This window comes from Zalophus californianus, chromosome 11 (genome assembly GCF_009762305.2).
Source record: "Zalophus californianus isolate mZalCal1 chromosome 11, mZalCal1.pri.v2, whole genome shotgun sequence".
NCBI lineage: Eukaryota > Metazoa > Chordata > Mammalia > Carnivora > Otariidae > Zalophus > Zalophus californianus.
This window is the reverse complement of record NC_045605.1, coordinates 19,756,683-19,763,278: the sequence shown is the minus strand read 5'-3', so window position 1 is coordinate 19,763,278 and position 6,596 is coordinate 19,756,683.

Genomic DNA, 6,596 nt, shown 5'->3' with positions numbered 1-6,596 from the left:
ATATAACATATGCTAGCAAGAATGTGGACCCCATGAGCTCTCTTAGCTCCTAGTTAATGTGAATATTGGTGTGGACCCGAGATCTCCAACACAGGTACAGATCTGCACACTGTGTGGTCCAGCAGACCCTTTCCAGGAACCTACATAGATTTTGTACATGTGTGCTTCCTACCATGTATAAATATATCAGCAGCTCTGCTTACATGTAGCAAAAAAATGTTCACAACTCAAGAGCTGTTTGGAAAGAGAACAATGTGAAAGGAGAGAGAGAAGAAAAACGTGTTTTATTCATAAAACAGATACCAGAGAGGTAAAAAAAAAAAAAAAAGGGAAAAAAAGGTGAATTAACCACAGCCATGTGTGTGTGTATGTATTTTGTGTATGGAAATACTTTATGTACACCAGTTTATATTTGGAAACTGTTACAAATGAGATGTCTCTATCAGTTGGAGATGCCCCTGTGCTGATGGCTGTGTGGGTATATTCTAGCAAGACCATGTCTAGATCTGGAGCTGTGAGATTAGTTACTATTTCATTACACTTGCAATTCTGTCTTTCTGCACCTGTCACACTGCAGAATTAAGGGGGGATGACCTCGAAATTTCCATCCTGAATCTTTAAATCTTTGATAACAGTCAATCTCCGGTGGCCTCTCCAAAGACACAAAAGATTTCATGACTCTTTTGTTGGAAGTGGGGAGCCCCAGGGCTTCCGTGTGGCCCTCCCTATCAAAACACTCCTTACTTACTCCTTGGGCGGGAAGCCAATCCAGAGATTCTCTCAGTTGCTGAGAACACCCATTGCAACTCCACACTCCCGAACTAGGATATATTGCAGGGTAAATTGACATGCTACTAAGGCAGACTTGGTTCAGAGCACCATTTCTCACCTGACAAAGCCAAAGTTCAATAAATGTAATTGGTCTGGTTATTTTTCTGGCATAGTTACTGCATGGAATACAGGTCCATTTGGGGAAAGATAGGAAGAATATGCACAGTGCAGGCTATGTTGTTACTATAGGGAATATATATATTCCCTATAGGGTCTTTCTCCAAAGTGGCACTGAATCAGTGAACTGCCTCACCCAGGAATTGGGAGAAGGGCCCTGACACCCTTGGTGGCTCAATTTGGACCTCTGTTTATGATACCTGGTGGGATTTGATTATATTAATCAATAAGGAAAGACTTTTTAGGCTGGCAAAATTTTTTGCTCTTTGATTCATTTGGACGACTACATTGTTCTGACCACTCACCCTGATAGTTTCCCCCACCTCTCATCTATGAGTTAAGACCCGCTACTTATGACCCTTAAAACACTGTAAAAATTAAAAGTTCGTTTCAATTGCAATAATTCCAACCAGTATCCTTGGCTCCCGATCATATCCTTTATCAATTCATTCGTAGAGTCTTGTTAAAGGAATACGTTCTTGCCCTTCCGAGGATACGGTTTGCACATGAGTAGGCTAGTTGCACATGTGTGATAAATCCACGTCCACATCGCCAGTTTCTCAAGTCATTAGATTTCTTTCCCTGTATTTCTACTTAGCATAAGCCACTGTGCAGTCCAAGCATCAGTCAACCAATCAGTAAGGAAACAGTGTAAGGCTACTGTCATCTGAACAAGCTAGCACGATGTCTGCAGAACTTGTGGAAGGCTCATAGTGATAATTTATCCAAACGTTTAAAGGCAGTCTTTTCTCCTTGGTCAGATTCTTTTGGAATTCATTTTCACCTGACTGAAACTAATGCGGGGTGGGTGGTGGTGGCCTGGGAGGGAGAAAGGGCACTTGAGGTGTGAGACTGAGGAAAACTTCCTTCCTCTTAGAAGGAGAGGCTTTTAGATCTCCAAGGAAGGCAAGAACAGCCTCACCAGATGGAGCAGGAGGGGCCGATTTTTTTGGCTAGGGAGATTCAGTGTGGGGTTGGGGAGTCAGGCACTGCCGCATCCAAATCCTGCCACCATACCCACTCCATTTCTCAGAACTCTGTTCTTTCTCATTCCCTAACTTTACATGAGAGCACTAGCAAACTAGGAAGTTCATCTGATATTATAGTTAATAATCCACAGTCAAAGGGTGTGGGGTTTGGTTTTTGTTTTTTACTGTTTCATCCCAGTCTCCACAACGAAATAAGGCATTATTTTATCATCATAATAGAAGGCCACTGGGCTTCAGTATGTTCTTTATTTAAACATATGAAGATTGGAGGTTCTCAGACCCTCCCTGTAAGTTGTTACTTACATTGAAATTGTCACCCCCTCCTGGAAGACCTTCCATGGTGCCATCAATAAGGAAAATCAAATGGGAAGCAAAGGGAGCTGTAGGGCAGAAAAACAGCCACTCAAGCTTCCCAATATAGATAAAAAGGCTTTCCTGACATTCCAAGGCCAAGGATCCACATCAGAATTTGGAACCAAAGCCCCAGTTTGTAATCAAGTATTCCTTTGCCTAGTATCTTTCTAAGTAAATATTTATTCCCATCAGAGATACCAGAGAACTTGCAAGCTCCCTGTGACAGGGGAAGATGAGGTGTTTGGAGTCTTAACTTCCTTACATCTTCCTCTCTATATGTAGAATTCTTTCTCAGCAGAACCCTAAATCTCACTTTAAATCTGTATCATGAGGAAGTATAGAAAAACTAGGAATTCATGTTCTTATAATAGGAAAATGTACTCATAAACTGATGTTGACTTTTTATAATTTTGTAAGTGGAGAATGGCTCATTCAAAAAATTGACCAAGTGCATAGCTGGGTCTTACAATGTATTACATAAAAATTGCACACTAACAATGGTTCAAGGTAAATAATTGACACATGCTAGAAAACAAAATGTTTTCAACAAATATTTATTGATTTACATTTTTCCCAGAATTATTCCGGAATTACATGTTCCTCTATTCTCATACATGGGGGATTTCTTATCATATATTGATATAGACTTATAGATTTTATCTAATCCCTAAGCAGTAGAATCTTTCACCTCGAAAAAGTCCTATTCTCTTTAGAATGGCAGTTTTTTTTTCAAGTTTAAAATGGGGGTGTGCTCTAGATTATTTCTCTAAAGTGCCTTCTAGCTCTAAGTGTGTTTGATTTTTTTTTTTTTAAGTAGGCTCCACACCCAACGTGGGGCTTGAACTCACAGTCCCAAGATCCAGAGTCACACGTTCTGCAGGCTAAGCCAGCCAGGAGCCCCCAAGTGTGTTTGACTTCTAAGGGATTGTCAGAATTACATACTCCATCTAGCTTAGTCTCTAATTTGTCTATTGGATGATCAAGATATTTCTGCCTGAAACAGTGTTGCTTGTCCTAGGAATTTACTCTTTCAAGCTGAGTGAAATTCAAAGGTAATTAACATATGGCATTCATGTAGCATCTTTGGCTTTACAGTTCTTTCAAATTCCCTCCCCACACTTTTATGGGATAAACAGATAAGGCAACATTATCTCCAATTTTCAGGTGAGAAATAGGAGGAGTGATCCTTCCTGACTCCTGATCAGGTCCTACTCTCAGCAGGATCCTATGCTTCAGGGACACTACTAGCAACTTAGCAAACTTCCTGGAAGAGCCCTAGCTCGCATTTTGCTGTTAACAAAGCCCCACTGCACCTTATTTTCGTGCAAGTTAATTCCCCTGAAGGGGGAAGCAGAAGTGATGTCAGCGCTGGCCCCCACTCCATGGGGACTACAGGAAGGAAGAAGCTGCTTGCCAGAAAGTGAGACCCAGAGCTCAAAGCCCAGGGACATCGCTGCCAACCCTTTGAACAAAGCTACAAAGAGGAGGGATGCACCCAGAGAAGTGTACAGGAAGAACACAGGGATGAAATCAAGCTGGGGCGTCCCAGAGAGCCCAGGGAACCTGTCCAGCTCAAGAAGGGGCTTCCACAAGAAACAGCAAAAAGCAGGGAGCTGAAGCAAGCAGCAGGCCATGGCCTCATGGCAGAGTCACAGCCAGGTAGAAGCTGTAAGCAGAGAAGACTCCAGAAGGCAGGCAGAGGTGGAGTGATGGACATTCTTCTGAGATACATACTTATTAGAAGTATGTGAGAGGTGTTGGCAACAGAGAACACAGCTAGGATCTCCTAACACGGTGGGAGGGGAGGACTTTTATGTTCTGCTCACCGGATTGCCTCTCAGAGTTCTCCGACCCAGATGAGTTTCACGGTTTAGCTTAAGCCTAGTTCAGCTCATCCAGGGTTTGAAATGGCCAGAGAACGCTAGTATATGGGTACTAATGTCCTTTTCCCCAGGACTGCGCGTGGAGACTCCTTCTTTTCCCATCACATAGATGAGTCTATCAGTTGTTGATAATATCATGTGATCCTGACTAAATTGTATACACCATGTAACTGGAGCAGTTTTAGTTTCTAAAGGGGGAAAGAGGGAATTTTTTGGTTTTCCCAGGGGGGAAATTATTATTTCTATGTACAGAGAAAAAATTGTAAAAATGAGTGGAGATGAAGATGGCAGAACAGTGGGGAGACAAGAGAAAAAGTACAGAACAAAAGGGAATTGGGGCTCGCAGGAAAATTGATCTTGTATGTGTGAGAACTAAGTTTAAAATGTGAATTGATATGGATGCAGGAGAGATTGTGATTTCTTTTTTTGGGTGGGAATCTACACCACCTCCTCCTCCCTCTCTCTCTCTCTCTCTCTCTCTGTGTGTGTGTGTGTGTGTGTGTGTGTTTAACAGAGGAGAAACTGAGACTAAGAATAATAAGAGATTTGTTCAAAATAATGTAACTAGTAAGTAGTGATAGTTGGTATTGAAATTCTTATGATTTCAGGAGCTACATTAAGACCTAAGTGATATTATCCTGGATTCCGTGTCTAGATAACAGGGACATCCAGACAGAGAAGAATGAATTTATTTAATAGGATTTAAGAATTTTTCAATTTTTCAGTGCAAGGGGAGCCTGGGTGGCACAGTCATTTAACATCCAACTCTTGGTTTCAGCTCAGGTCGTGATCTCAGGGTCATGGGATCAAGCCCGGTGTGGGACTCTGCACTCAGCGTGGAGTTGGCTTGGGTCTCTCTCTCCCTCTGCTCCCTCCCTTCCACTCTCTCTCTTTCTCTTTCTAAAATAAATAAATATACCTTAAAAAAAAAAGAATCTTCCAGTGCAAGATATGCCACAAATACAGGATGAAAAGAAAATGAGACAAAGTCCCTTTGGAGCTCACAGTCTAATGGGGGAAATCAGACACTCAAAAGGGTGAATTGCAGCATGCTTCGGGAGCCCAGGGAAACATGAAGGACTGTGGAGGCTACACAGACCAAGTGACCATTTGGGGGAAAGGGAGAAAAGGCTTTCCTTAGTAGATCACACATGAATGAGATCTTGAAAGATGAGTAGAAAATTTTCAGGCATTAGCAGAATAAGTCCCTTCTAATGAAAGGGACTGATGTCAAAGGAAACAGGAAAGAATGTTGGGCCATAGCACAAATTTGTGGGATGGAGCACAGAGAGGGGAGGCTGGGGAAATAAGTCCACACCATATTACAAAGCTCCTTGTTCTCTAGGCCATGCCAGTAATTTTGCACCTTGCCCTTGGGTGCTGTGGTGCCAATAACATTGGTAAGCTAGGAAGAGTCTAGGAAATCTCTAAGAATTTTCCCTGAAATTCTTTCAGAATAGATTCTATAGCTCTGTGGTGAGAGATTATTTAGTTTCTATGTGGTTTAGACCCTTCCCGAGGGTGACCACCTGTCTCAGTTTGCCCCGGACGCTCCTAGGTTTAACAAGGGAAGTCTCGTGACCAGGAAATTGCTCAATCCCCAGAAACCTGGCACAAGGGCGATGACTGAATTTGCCTAATAATGAGGACCACACCACATAGTTGGTGGGAAATAATAGCTGATGTTGACTGCGTGCTGCTATGGACCAGGTGATTTTATTTAATCCTTACAACAATCCCATGAAATGGGCACAATGATTGTCCCCACTTACAGAATTAAGCAAGGAAAGGGGAAATGGATTTTCCAAGTTTACCAACAAGTATAAGTGGAAAAGCTGGGATTATTAATTCTGGTCTGACCTCTGAGGCCATGCTCTTAAGATACAATACATGTTTCCTTAGTGAATGGACAAATGGATGGATGTACAGATGGATGGATGGATGGATGGATGGATGGATGGATGGATGGATGGATTGACAGATAGACTGCACTTATCCAAAAGCAGAGAGAAAAGATGACAACAGGTGCCTTGTGGATGAGATTTTGTATTGCTTCATTATCTTGAAAAATTTAAAATGGCATGTGTATTTTTGAGATGCAGTTGATGAAGATGGTTATTCTTACCTACAACTTCATCCAATGTGTGGCCCAAGTAATGCATGCTTAAAAATCTATGCTGATTTTTACTGGGCACATCTACATTAGGAAATATAATTCCAACTCTCATGTTGTTAAATAAATAAGCTGTTACTTATCTCTCTGATATTATGCCATAGATCAGAGATCGAAGTGAAGGAAAACAATGGGATAGCCATTTCTTCACGGACTGATTTAGGCTTTATATGACTGTACTTCTTCCTGACCTGAAGAGCTCTATGTATGGTCTTTCCTTCAGTCTCCTGAATTACATTCACGTAATCT